Below are 14,361 nucleotides of genomic sequence, written 5' to 3'. Positions count from 1 at the left end.
AGTAATTGATAAAAGTTTTCCATTTGGCAATTATGCTGGACTTTTTATTATTGATTGGAAATCAATTTCTAAGCACCTAGATGATATAGGCATTTGGTAAAAATTAACTTTTTTTTTTTTTTTCTGAGAAATATACCCCATGAGATTAATCAAATTTATTTCTAAAATAAATTTGACAAGCAATTAGATTTAATATCTGTATTATTACTTTTCATTAAACTTACGATGGTTTTTCATAATGAATTAGTAAATGTTTATTTTTAAACGTAGTTTTTTTTTTTTTTTTTACTTTTTCCAGTACATTTTCTATTTGTGAGCTGAAATGACCTACTTGACTGGTTGGCTTCACTTCTAGTACTAATCTGCCTTCTGACTACCCACTTTGAAGATTAAAACACACACACACACACACACACACACACACACACACACACTACACACCCAAACTCCGACCTTTGCTTCATGTTTAAATAATTTTCTTATGGAAAAACATGCTTATTTTTGTACCTTTCCTTAAACAAACCAAGGTTGCTTTTCATAAATGATTTGTAACTATTTTAATTCAAACTTAGTTGATTCCATGTTTTCCAGTGAACTGACTACTTTTTGGATTGAATCGAGCAGCTTGCTTAGTTGCCACGACAGTGCACAGCCCTAACCTGACCCTGACTTTGGAAATTAAAACACCTATAAACATCATCATGTTCATGGGCACAAATACACACCCAAACACTAACCTTTGCTTCATGTCAAAAATAATAATCTCTTATGGAAAATCATGCTGCATTTATGCCAAACAAGTAGGAAGATTTCATTCCAACTGTGTTTCAGGAAGTATTTTCCTATGTTAAAACTCAGTCCAGTTCCTTTAGCTCATTAAGTGTATAAACAGTTTCAGGTTGTTCACTGCATCAGGCCTGAACCACATCGACTAGCATCCATCTAAAGCCTGTCATAATCTAGCCTTTTACCCATTACATTATCTTTTCCAATACTCTCCAACACATAGCCCTGCTTAAGGTGAGTAGTCTCTTCCCTGTTCTCTGATTAAAACGTAGCAATCTTGTCTTCATGACCTTGCTCATACTGTTATTAATTTCCTTCTTCTCAAGTCTGAAATGTTCTTTGTTACCTTTTCTACATTCTGCCCTGCTTTGCAGGCTCACTTCCATTCCCAACTCCTGAAACAAAGTTTTATTTTGTTGTCAAATTCCACAGTGATTCGTCCCTTTTCTGATCTTTTATCTTATTTTTTTTAAACTAAAGCTTTCCTGTTAATTCCTTAAATATTTAATTTTAACTTTTCAGATGGATTGCATATTCTCTGATGCGTTACCATAGGGCACACCTTTCATTTTTTTAAATCCTCACCCAAGGATATGGTTTTTCTTTTATTGATTTTAGAGAAAGAGGAAGGTAGAGGGAGAGAAACGTCGATGTGAGAGAGGAATATCAATCGTTGCCTCCTGTAGGTGCCCCGAATAAGGATCAAACCAGAAACCAAGGTATATGCCCTGACCAGGAATCGAACCCGCAACCTTTAGGTGCTCCGGATGACACTCCAACCAACTAAACCACCCAACCAGGACCAAACCTTTCTTATTTTTAACAGTCATAAAGCATAGCACTGAGCACTTAATAGTTTTTGGTTGTTAAGCAAAAGTGTCAGAAATGTGTTTAATTTTCTCTAATTATAACAGTGGATTTTACCTCTAGGTAGAGCACAATTAAAAAAACCAAAAAACTAAGTTATTACTAGGCTTTGCTTTTCCTGTATAAGTGCTTAAAGGATTTAACTTTACATTAAAAACAACATTAAGGTAATTTGAAGCCCTCGAAGTTCCAATAAGGTAGAAAATCAATGATTTATTTTTTTAAATAAGAATTCACCAGATAGACTATACTCTATATAAACATGGGAAATGTAGATTCTAATTCAGAGGAAAGACACTTTTTTTTTTTTTTTTTAATCCCCAAAGTCATTTCCTGAATATGTTCTTAGAGTCTGTGTTTCCTCGTCATGTAGCCAACTTATGTCAGATTTTCAGAAGTCTTGGAACTGTTCAGGGTTCTATAGGATACATTTTTTCTGGCTCTTTTGTTTCCTTTGTTCCTCCTTTCTTGGTTATTTCTTCCATTTCTTCAGAACCTTGTCGGGCTGTTAGAGGATGAAGTTCTCAGAGCTGTGCCTGGCACAGAGTTAACAGCTCAATAAGTGTTAGCCATTGTGTTATTTTCTTTTTGTTTCTCTTATTATGACATTCCCCAACCCCCAACACAAGCCTGTAAAATATACAAAAGAATTATTTAATATTAATTTGCCTGTTTGTATCTAAAATATATGACTAAGGATAAGAAGAAAGTAGCAAGCTAAATGCCCTCAGAAGTACCTACTATTTGCCTATAAGAAAGTTTTGATTTTATTCCTACCTTCCTCAATACATGTTTATTAATCATCTCATATGTGTAGATGTGTGGGGAGGCTCACATTATTCAGAAATAGATCCTGATAATTTTCTACAATATGAATATCTTACTTGAGCAACTAGAAATAATGTTATTTAAAATGTAGAGGAGATAAAACATAAATAATTCAAGGTTGAAAGTTAACAGTGCCCCAAGAAAGGTAGAGATAAAACGAGAGTTCATAGAGGGAAATGGAAGAACTATTTTTAGTTTAGGGGGTTAATAATTCATAAAAGAGAGAGGAGTTGAAATGAACATTGAAGATAGAGCTAGTTTTGGAGTAGCATACATCTGAGGGAGGTGGGAAGGTGTGGAATACTGATGGCTGCAAATCTGTCACTCCCCGTATTGAGAGGTGGCATTTATTTTCACCCCTTGAACGCTAGCTGGTTCTGTGATTACTTTTATGGATGCAATGTGGGCGTGGTTGAAGTGACACTGTGCCAGTTCTGATCCTCACATCTGAGGGGACTAGAGCCTTCTTCCTCCCTCAACCCTCACTTTTAGGACCCAAGCAGTGTAATTAGTCCAGCTAACCATATGAGAGAGGTCAGCTTCTAGTGCTTCGCATTTTCTTGACGACTAATAGAGTTGGACACACCTTTTAATTTGGGTATTTTCTTCTATAAAGCGTATATTCGGGTTTTTAACAATTTTTTCCCTATTGGTGTATCTGCTTCACGTCTTACAGATTTGTAGTTCTTTATCTATTGTGGATATATCTTTTGTCACATACATTTTATGGCAGAGATTTTTCTCCCAATCTACTTGAAATTTTGCCCTAATTGTGTCTTTGGTTGAAAAGAACTTCTTAATGTTAATGTAGTACAGTTTATCAGCATTTTCTTTTATAATCAGTATATTTTTTTGTGACCTATTTAAGGCCATGATGATATTTTTCGGATTTCTTCTATGAGCTTAAAAGTTTTGCCTTCATATTCAGATCTACAGTGCATTTGGAATTGATCTGTTTACACTGTGAGTTGAGTCCAGATTCATTATATTCCTTATGAAATATACACTTGACGCAGCATCGCTTATTGAAAAGGCCATGCTTCCCCTCTGTACCACATTGCCACTTTTGTCATAGACGAAATGACCATGTCAGTGTGGGTCTCATTCTACAGTCTCTTATTTTCTTCCATTGGTCTATTTGTACATCATTAAGTCAAACACATATTGTTTTTAATTGCTGTAAATTTATAAATCTTGAAGTATGGTAGTATAAACCCTTCAATTTTACTTCAGATTGTTTTAGCTTTCTTTTACCTTTTGCAATTCTTTATGTATTTTAGAATCGGGGTGTCAATTACATGCACAAAATATGCTGGGATTTTTATTGAGATTGTGTTAAATCTGTAGATCAATTTGGAAAGAATTAAAATTTTTATTGTATCCTCCAATCCACGTCTATTATGTATTCCTCCACTGTTTAGATGTTCTTTACTGTCATTCAATAATGGTTTGTATATACATGATTTACACATTTCCAGTTAGATATCTCATGCTTTTTGATGTTATTATAAATGTTTTCATTTTATTACCTTTTATTTCCTAATTGTTTCTTGTTGGTGTACAGAAGAACTTATTTTTTATATTGGTCATTTGTCCACTGGTCTACAAAAGTGTTTTACATGTTTGCATAATCTTTCTATAGATTCTTTTGCATTCTAAATGTATAATAAGATCAAATGTGAAAATTGAGAGTTTTAAATCTTACTTTCCCATATCTATACTCCCATTTTTTTTCCTGCCATATCTTACTGGCTAAGATTGCCAGTGTATAGTGAATAAAAGTGGTGATTACAGACATCCTTATTCCCATTCTCAGGAGGAAAGGTTTCAATATTTGACCATTAATTGTGGTAATTACAACCATTAATTCTTCTATTCCAGGTGTGCTAACAGATTTTGTAATGATTGGTTTTCAATTTATGAAATAATTTTTCTGCTTCTAATGAGAGGGTCATATGATTGCCCTCCTTTATTCTAATGTGGTAGATTGCATTTATTGATTCTGAAATATTAAACAAACCTTGAATTCCTGAAATAAACTTAACTTATATTCATTTACCATTGGATTTGATTTGTTAACATCTTGCTTAGAAATTTTACGTGCATGTTCATAAGGGAGATACATCAAGAATTTTCCTTTCTTGTAAGGTCCTTGTCAAGGTTAGGTATTAACGCTATGTTGATATTTGTCTAAACCTGAAAAGTTTATATATGATTAGTTTTATTTCCTTCTTAAACATGAAGATATATGGCCTTGAAAATATCCTTGTGGATAATATTTTAAATTTATTTAAAAATATTTTAATTAAATTCAATTTCTTTGACATAGAGCTATTAGAATTTTCCAAGTTTTATCATTTTATCTAGTATAACATTTAGACATAATGTTGCTTATATTATCTTCTTATCTTTTAATGTCTGTATGATCTTTCTAGGCGCCCCAATTTATCACTGACATTGCATTTTGTCATATCGCTCCTTTCTCTTAAATTTTTTTCTAGGAGATTATCAATTTTATTAGTCTTTCTAAAGAATCACTTCATAAGCTTCTTCATGTTCTCTATTGGTTACATATTTTCTATTTCATTAATTTCTGCTCTTATCTTTTTCATTTTCTTTCTATTCCTTTGAGTGTAATTTGGCATTTTTTAAATTTTTATTTCTCTAACTTGGTCTCTGACTCAGGAATCAGGTATTTTTCCAGCATCTGTAAAACTGTGAATGCTAACGTGTAAAGTATGTAAAATCTCAGACTCTTTGCAGTTCTCGACAATAATGCTCCCTTATTTTCCTTCCAATATTTGTAGAAAGTTTAGTGGTGCCGTAAGAATCCGCCTGTGCTGGAGTCGATGGCTGTCAGAGTGTCCGGCTCACTTCTGTATACCCACCTTCTCCCGTGATCCTGATCTCTTAATCCCGGCAGCCTTGGCATGTCCATACTCTAATTGTGTTTTCCTGGTTTTATGAAACTGCCAAAAGTTTGGCTGGCTTCTCTGCTTCTTAGGGGCAGCCTCTGCCAGCCTCTGGACTTCTTGCCCGGTACTCCCTAAAACAAACGCCTCTAGGGGAAAGCAGCATACAAACACTGGCCTTAGTTTTAAAATATTGGGCTCACTTCTCTCTGGGACCATGGCCTCTTAAATCCTTACTGCCTTGGAAGATCTCCAAAGCCTTCAAATGGATTTTTAAAAATGTAACCACTTTTCTATTTGCTCTTGATTAAAGCTTGGTCTGTTATAAGATACTTCGTCAGAGCTGGAAACAGATGTGCAGAACGGCTGTTTTTTTAAATGAAGTATTTTTCACATTGGAAAGATATGTAATTATTTGTAAATTTTATGCTTTATTGTTTAATGACCCTCCAAAACATATTTCCATTGTTTTGAACAATGATAATATTTTAGAGTTCACTGTATATTCTAGGGAATATCAATAGCACCATAATTGCTTTTAGGATCCAAACTGTGTTCAACAGAAACACAGTATTTCTTTAGTTAACTCGAAGAGCTCCTTAAAGAAGCTATTATAATGAAGTCTCTATCATTATCTTTTTCCCTATGGCTACACACACGCACATGCGCACACACACATGAATTCAGCATCGCAAGCCCCCAGTCACAATGCTGTGTTAGGAACTAGACATCTTTGCACAGAGGAAAAGGTTTCCATGGACTATACACAAAAAAGCTCACAAAGTATTTATTTAAAAGAGTAATTAGGTAAGTTTCTTCTTCTTCTTTTTTTTTGGCAAATGAGTGCATTATATTCGTATATCATTGTCTTCATTTTATATACAAAATTAAACTTTCCAATTATGTAAAATGCTTATTTTATGAAGTCACTCATGCTTTAATTCATGACCTTCACCCTTTAATTCCTTTTATACTTTTGAAATAGCAAGTGAAGCTTATGTGACCACAAACATTTCCTTTAATCTGAAAAATATGTTTTTTGAAAAGCCACTCAACTCAAATAAGGCCGTAAGTAAAGCTTCTTTCTCCAAATCAGTTTAAATTAGTTACATTTGAGATAGTGACACAGTGCTGGAGCCCTGAGAAAAATGAGAGACTAGTATTCAGTTTTGTCAGTTATGTATATATTTTTTCTATTTGTAGAGAAGAAGGGACATCTTGCCAATAGTGACTTAAATAACTTAAAAAAAAATCTTTCCTCTTTTTGTCTGTTTTTAGTGGTTGTTGAAGTCCCTTTTAGTATGTAAACTGAATTTGTGTAAAGGCACTGATTTTGCGTATTTGTGAATTTCTGCAAATGCACCATATATTTACTGTGAAAATTTAACTGAGTTTTTATGCTTATGGCATATAGCTAATAAAACCATCCAAATATTTTAGCCATGTTTTAATCAAAGGTGACTATCTTAAACTAACTTAATTCCAAATGTCTGGCCTTATTTTAACTTAATGGGTCTATGTCTAAGTACTAATCTAATTTTAAGCTTTTTGTTTATTCCAAGTAAAGTCAAACAATATGCACATTTGTTAAAAATAATCTCTGGCAACACTTGAGTTGATGTATCCCATTAGAAATGATTTGGGGAGCCTCTTTTGAGTAACCTATCCAAACTGTTTCTTCTTATGATGGTAGAAATAAGAGGGATAAAATTAACTATGTCTTCCATTCAAAATTAACTGTTGGATGTTAAATATTTTCCACATCTATTTTGGATTTATTGAAATAAATTTCAAAAGTGGGACCGCTTCCAAATACTTAGAGCATTTTAACCATAAAAGGCTAAAAATGTTTTGCAATCCATGGGCAGTAATCTGATATTTAGAAGGCTTTTTTTTTTTTTTTTAAAGGAATTAATGGAATATAAGCTTTCAAAATTAGAACTCCATGTGTGATTCATCATAGACAACATTATTTCAGGGCCTATAATGTGACAGGCATTTGAGATACAAAGGGGACAAGGGAAAGGGAAATAAAATTTATGGAGTACTCCCTATTTTCCAGATATTTTCACTGTTATCTAATTTATTTCTTACAGCACTCTTATAAGGACAGGAGGTGTTAACTCAGTTTTAAAAATGAGGAGCCCACAGCTCAGTAGGGGTAAGTAATTTGTCCACAACTATAAAGGCAGCAGATGGAGACAGAATTTAAATCCTGGTAGAGGAATGAATGAAGAGGAAGGTAAATCATAAACTGACCACTTCCATTTCATTATCAAAATAAAACATTTACTCATTCATTCAATTACTCACACAGTTGGCATCTGGTATGTGCCTGTCCATGTGCGGAGCCCTGGGGATACAAACACGTGGACATGGGTCTGCACCCAAGGGGTTGCAGCACAGTGTGTGGCACCAAACTGAACGTGCTACGAGAGGGGGCCCAAGATGCTGAGCCGAGAAGAAGGGGAACTTAATGAGCGTGTCAGTGGGGTTGCTCTCCTCTCTCTTGCTTATCCTTACAACCATGGGAGGCAGATATTATCCCCTCATTTTATAGATGAAGAGATTGACCTTCATAGAGATGAAAAGAATTGTCAGTGATAACCCAACTAGTAAGCAGGGAGGGCTTTCTTTGAACCAAGCTCATGTGTCAGCTTTTGTTTTCCCCTTGTACTAAACCTGTAGCAGGACTCAGTAAGCTAATATCAGTTACACAGACTATATTCATTAAAGCATTAGTGTCCAGTATAGATTTTACTGGAGATTTTTAAAAAGATTTTCATTCAGCACTCTTTTCTCACTATTATTATTGGACAATTCATTTAGTGATTAAGAAAGTATAAACATGTCACAGGAATGGCAAATGCAATCTATATCCCACACATGGTGGCCAGCATCCCACTCCCATGCTCAGAAGTCAACCTGTAGAGAACAGCCACCAACAACTGACCAGTGTTGGTGGTGACCTTTACCAGTTCATTTCTGAATGCCTTGATGAAAGGAGTGTGTCTTCTGGACACTCCGGGTGTAATGGTCAGCAAGTGTAAACAGGTTGTGCATTATTAAACAGGTTGCTCATCTTCCTGAACTATCTGAGACCTTCTTCTGCATATGGCAGGGGAGCTCTGGCACATCGTCCTAATTGACTGCAGGTCACCACTGAGTTCAGCCTCCAGTTATCCAGCCTAGCAGACTGATAAAGCTACTCTTTCAAGGCCTGAATTCTGAGTGCCCCTACATGAGCACACTCATCCTGCTCAATCTCTATGATCTCCTCATTTGTTTCATCTTCCACTGTCTGATACCCTTCAGGTCAACTCAACCATGTCCCTTTGTGTTGCATCTCCACTTCCCCCCACTCCTGCCCAGTAAGTTACACACATATGTGGACAGCCCAGTTCAGAATCCCATTTGAGGGTGAGTTTCCTGAGGCCATTCCTGTTGTCAATTACTACATAGTCAGGGTTCTACAAGGAAAATAGTACATCGATGCTGGGTAATTGGGAGGTTGCTTCATAAAGGGGCTATTTACAAATATGCAGGCGGGTTCAGGAGAAAGTAACAAGGATGGTTTGACACCCTGTTCTCATCCCTGGGCCTCACAGGAAGGTGAGGGAGCAGTGTCCTGAATAAAGAGGGAAGAGCTATATAAACAGGACAGGAACTAACCTTCTGTAGAGGACACACCTAAAAGCAGTGACCCAATTGGGAGGGAGCTGGGAGTATACACACCTCAGCTGCACTCTTTTATCACCCATGTCCCCAAGTGGCCCAGATGTCAGAAGGTAAAGGATCCTACTGGTGATTTCCATAAACTTTGGCCTTCTGAACACAGGGTAGGGTAGAAAGTGGATCTAAAGGGGCAAACGGAAGACATTCAGTGTAAAGTACAGCACAGGGCATATAATCAATAACACCGTAATAACCATGTATGGTGCCAGATGGGTACTAGGCTTATCAGGATGATCGCTTCATAAGGCATATATAAATATCTAATAACTATGTTGTATACCTGAAACTAATATAATATTGTATATCAACTCTAATTGAAAAATAAATGAAAAAACAAACAAACATCTAAGCAATAGGCCAACTATTTAATGTAGGATTGCTTGTGGTATTTAAAATATATTTAGGAAATAGCTATGTTTAATTATCATTGTTTTTACCTAGATAACTAATTATGCTGAATAGGTGACTGCACACATTTTTGTGTAAATGTAACATTAAAAATTCAGAACTTCAGCCAAAGAGTTTATCTTAAACATTTCAAGTTTTAAAAAATTTACATTTATATCACATTTATACTCATTTGTATTTAATGACCACATTACTTCAAAACATTCATTATTTAACAAAGAATAACGAAGTACATTCCTTTCTCTTTTCTCAATCTTGGCTGTAATTTAATATACAGTAGAGTGTCCATTGTCATAAACTATAGAAGAGGAAGCATACATATCTGGTTAGCAGTATTTATTACATAAAAAAAGACATCATGAGGTTCTTGGGTAGAAAGCATAAAGAATTTGAAAACGTAAAAGTGACAAATAATTTAAAGTCACTTAGTTATATTATTATTTATATCATCCTTTATTTTTTTTAGAGAGCATGTTTGGAGGGTAATAAAGTTAAACCATGTTTGTGTTTTAATTGTTGAAACTTCTGTGGGTAATCAGTATTATAACATGCTGCTTCACTTAAAAATGATCGGAACAGTCTCTTTCAAGACTTTCTTTGGTGCCTCTAGGGATGAATGCAAAGTCTTTGCAGAGGAAATTTGGGACAGTAGTTAATTAAGCATGTGGACCTTAGGCCTCAGGTTTCACGTCTTTAAAATGTGGTTCACAGGTGCCGACCTCCTATGGCTGCGAAGATGACACATGTTGATACTTAAAGTGCTTTGACAGATCCTGGCATACAGCAAATGCTGAGCTAATTTAAATTCCCTTTCCCCCACCCTGTGCCCAGGTAACTTCTGTAGTCCCCAGATCTCCACAGCTAGCTCAGAGGAGTCTTCTGTGACCCACTAATCCCCAGATTAGAGAAAGCTTTCTAATACACCTCTTTACAGTAACCTATATTTTTTCTTTACAATATTTGGCTTGTAATTATATTCCTGTGGGTTTATCAATGCCCATTTCTCTCAATAGACTGTTTAGCATTATTTGTAACTATGTTTGTTTTTCTACCCAATGTCACATACAGGCAGCAAAAGTAATATTTATAAACAAACTGATTAACAGTAAGTTCTCAGAGCATGGTACATCCACATTTGTTTAATAAACATCTTGATTATTAAAGGTGCCAACAGACACCAACTTGACTATTACAGGCGACACCTAGAACTAGACCTGCATTTAGAAGACAGTGATCTTGAACCTGTAATTGTTCCTTAGGGCGAAGCTTGCTGAACATTAACTGCATGGTATCTTTGCCCATCTGGAACTCAGATGCATACCTATTCCTGTTCCTGAAGGCAAAGAGTGTGCTGAGTCCAACATCTGTCTGGCTCAGCACCAGGTGACCTTGACTTGTATACTTATCAGTAGTAAGCTTTGCTTATAAAAGACTTAGCTTCAAACGCTTAAACACGTCTCTATAACGCTGGTATGAGTTGATAAGAAAATATTATTTTTCAAATAAATAATTTTTATTTGCACAACTCAAAAGAAATTAAAATTTGGTTATATGATAACAGATATTCATTTAGCACCTATATTGAGAAATCTAGGAGATGAGTCATTCATGTGGAGAATTTCATCTTTTACTAGAATTACAGGGGGCTTCTTTGGGAGTGATGAGCAGGCCAGAGTGTTGTATAGAAGCAGCCTGACACAGGGGAGGAGAAAACAGTTGACAAAGAAGTGAACACATATTTCAGTCAAAGGGTGACTGAAATATGGGGTTAAAGAGAGAGCGATTTCAGCTATTGTTGTGAATGGCAATTGTATTAGTTATCAGTTGCTATGTAACAAATTCCCCCAAATTTGGCAATGAAAACAAGTGTTAAGAATCACACCATTGTGTGTGTCGGTAACCTGGGAAAGGCTCAACTGGGGGTTCGGGCTGAGGTTCTCTCCCCAGGTTGCAGTCAAGCTGTTGGTCTGGCTGCAACTGGTCAGGCTCAGCTTGGGGAAGATCTTCCTAGCTCGCTCCTGTGGCTATTGGCAGGCTTCAGGACCTGCTGGTGGGCCTCTCCGGAAGCTTCCTGTACGTCCTCACCACACAGCCGCTGTCTTCCCCCAGTGCAAATGATTCAAGAAAGAGAGAGAGAGATAGCAAAGAGCACGAGCCACGAGGTAACCACAAGTCAGTTTGTTCATAGCTTAATCTTAGCAGTGAGATCCCATCATTTCCGCCATATTCTATTTGTTAGAAACTAAGTCCAGCTCACATTCAAGGGGAGGGGAATTAAGCTCCATCTCTTGAGAGGAGAAGCATTAAATTTATAAACATATTTTTAAAAGCGATAGAGGAACCATAGAGGGACATGGAAATATACAGATCTCTGTGATGCTTTCTATATAACGTCTAATGAAAGATATAAAGAGTCACAGTTGATTCTAGTTCCTAGGAATTAACAGTGTGTGTGTGTGTGTGTGTGTGTGTGTGTGTGTGTGTTTCAAGAGGCAGGGGGCAACTTCAAGGTAACCCAGCTATAGTCAGATGACATACAAACTGGCACTGCAGGGCATATGCTTTAATGTCAAATCCCAACAGTGGTTTACAGAAGGAAGAAATCAGTATGGTCTGGGGAAGTCAGGAATGGCTTCATAGAAGAAACACGAGTTGCTCTAGATTTTAAATATTACTATGTGATATTTATTTAATATATTTTGCATTTTATTGACAAAAGATCATTCAAATCAGATTTTCACTGCTTAAATGGAGAAAAAATATCTGCATTCATTGTTACTTTCAAGTGTCATTTTTTTTCCCATCTAAAATATTTTATCTCTTTAGTTGAAAGCCTCTAATCCTTTAAGTTTCTACACATTAACTATGTAGGGCAGAAAAACATTCTCTGAATAATGGACAGTATCTCCCCACAAGCACTAGCAGATGTATGTGATTCTGTGTGTACCAGCAGGCATGCCAATCTTGAAATAAGGGAAAGTAGGTTGCTGCTCCCATCTAAATTCGTTTTAGTCCAAAGCCATGCTCTGGGTGCTATGAAACTCCATATTTATCAGTTCACTTACCGCGTTTGCTGTGGTCATTAGCACGTTAAGCAAACAGAAGAAATAAGCAACTTAAAAACAAACAAAACAAGACAAAATCTACCTCCTCCACCCTTATCTTCTTTCCTTGATCAGGCACAGAGCTAGTTGCCACAGAAGACTTTTCTCCTCTCCTCACTCCTGTAGCATCAATGGTGCTGATGCAGCTGCAAAATTTGCATAGGAAGTTGCTGGATTCTGTAGTCAGAATAGCAATAAGGTGGCCTGTTTCTAAGCACGTTCATATTCTCTTGATCAACTCTTCACTTGCATGCTTTTCTGCACAATGCACACGTACTTCATCTTCTCAGCCATATGTCAAACACTCACGGAGCCTTAAGGCTGGCCTAATGATCAAACTTGAACACTATGGAAACATTTGTATATGGCCCACTATTATAAAACTGTGACCAAAATTCTTTTTAAAGAAAGTAATCAATAAAAATATATCACCCTACAGTCTTGCTTGACTTACATTTGATTACATAAATTTTTTAACATTTAAGTCTGCATTCACCAAGACAGAGCTAGTATATATATATATATATATATAGTAAATGACTTCCTAGTTGTAAACAACTGTAGTTGTCTGTCTACACCACAGTAGCAGTCCAACAGGATTTCCAGCCTGTAGAATGGAATCTATTTTGTCATTTTATTAGTTATGCTACCCAGAGTAAGACAGGCTCATCATAAATTGTGGACCTGACTACCAAGAGGAACATCTGGAAGTATACTTATAGGAATAATAAGACCAGATAGTTTAAATTGGAACTGGCCTAGAAAACCCTCGAAGAATCTGGGTTAGATGGTCACATACTAATAGATGACCCGGCTCAATATCCTATCCAATGTTTAAACAACTTTACAAAATATCTTTTAACAAAAATCACAGATTTGGGATGGTAGTCAATGAAGATATAACTTATTACCTCTCAATTCATTCAACAGAATGTATTAAGTGCCCCTTGCTCGCCAGGACCTGTGCTCAGTGTTGATAGTATAAAAGTGAGGAAGGTACTTCTTACCTTCCATGTCCGGACCTATCCGTTATTTAGATAGCGATTGCATATACTAGTCAAAATGTTCCCCTGGAGAGCTAGCCACTGGTATTTGGTCTGCCATCTGGGAGTTTCACAGACAAGACAAATCTTTTTTATTTTGCCAGACCTTTAAATTTGTAGACGGCTATTAAATTTTCTCTGAATATTTTCTTCTTTGGAGGCCTCTGGTCCTGGAAAATCCAGGTTACTTTCCTCTGAACACATGTTGGTTTGAATATGTCCCTTTCCAAATGTGGGTTGCTGAACCTCATTTAGTCTATTTTAGACATGTCTGAACTTTTTCTTTAAACCAGAAACTTGGGTTATTAATGGATTCTGCTGAGTATGTAATCACAGACTAGAGACATATTGATTTTTCTTAGACTCCATTCATTCCCCTATTTCTCACCATCTATTAGCTAGATAGTATCTTAAATAATAGAGTAAACCCCTGTAGCTAGAGTCCTTGTTTTTTAGGTCTTATTGTGAACACCCTGGACATTTTGGTGATTTATATAACTCATGAATAATAAAATGCTCATCCTTGAGTAACAACTAAATCTTAGTTTGCAATATAACCTTTTGCTTCAGGGGAAAAGAGCACTACCTAATCACATACATGTGAAATGCATGTCTTCAAAATAAAACAGACATTTTCATAATGTTACGCAATCTTTGCAAGTTAAATAAGCAAGAAAA

The 14,361-nt window shown here is 36.0% G+C and overlaps 1 protein-coding gene across 1 annotated transcript in view; it reads right to left on the bottom strand.

Annotated features, from left to right (window-relative positions):
* Positions 1-14,361, bottom strand: part of CABCOCO1 (ciliary associated calcium binding coiled-coil 1) — a 110,815-nt gene that overhangs the window by 47,985 nt on the left and 48,469 nt on the right. The gene's annotated exons all lie outside the window — the stretch shown is intronic.

The sequence above is a fragment of the Molossus molossus genome, unplaced genomic scaffold (assembly GCF_014108415.1).
Source record: "Molossus molossus isolate mMolMol1 unplaced genomic scaffold, mMolMol1.p scaffold_m16_p_17, whole genome shotgun sequence".
In the NCBI taxonomy this organism is placed as follows: Eukaryota; Metazoa; Chordata; class Mammalia; order Chiroptera; family Molossidae; genus Molossus; species Molossus molossus.
Note: the sequence above shows the minus strand (reverse complement) of the source record. Positions and strands in the feature narration are given on the sequence as shown.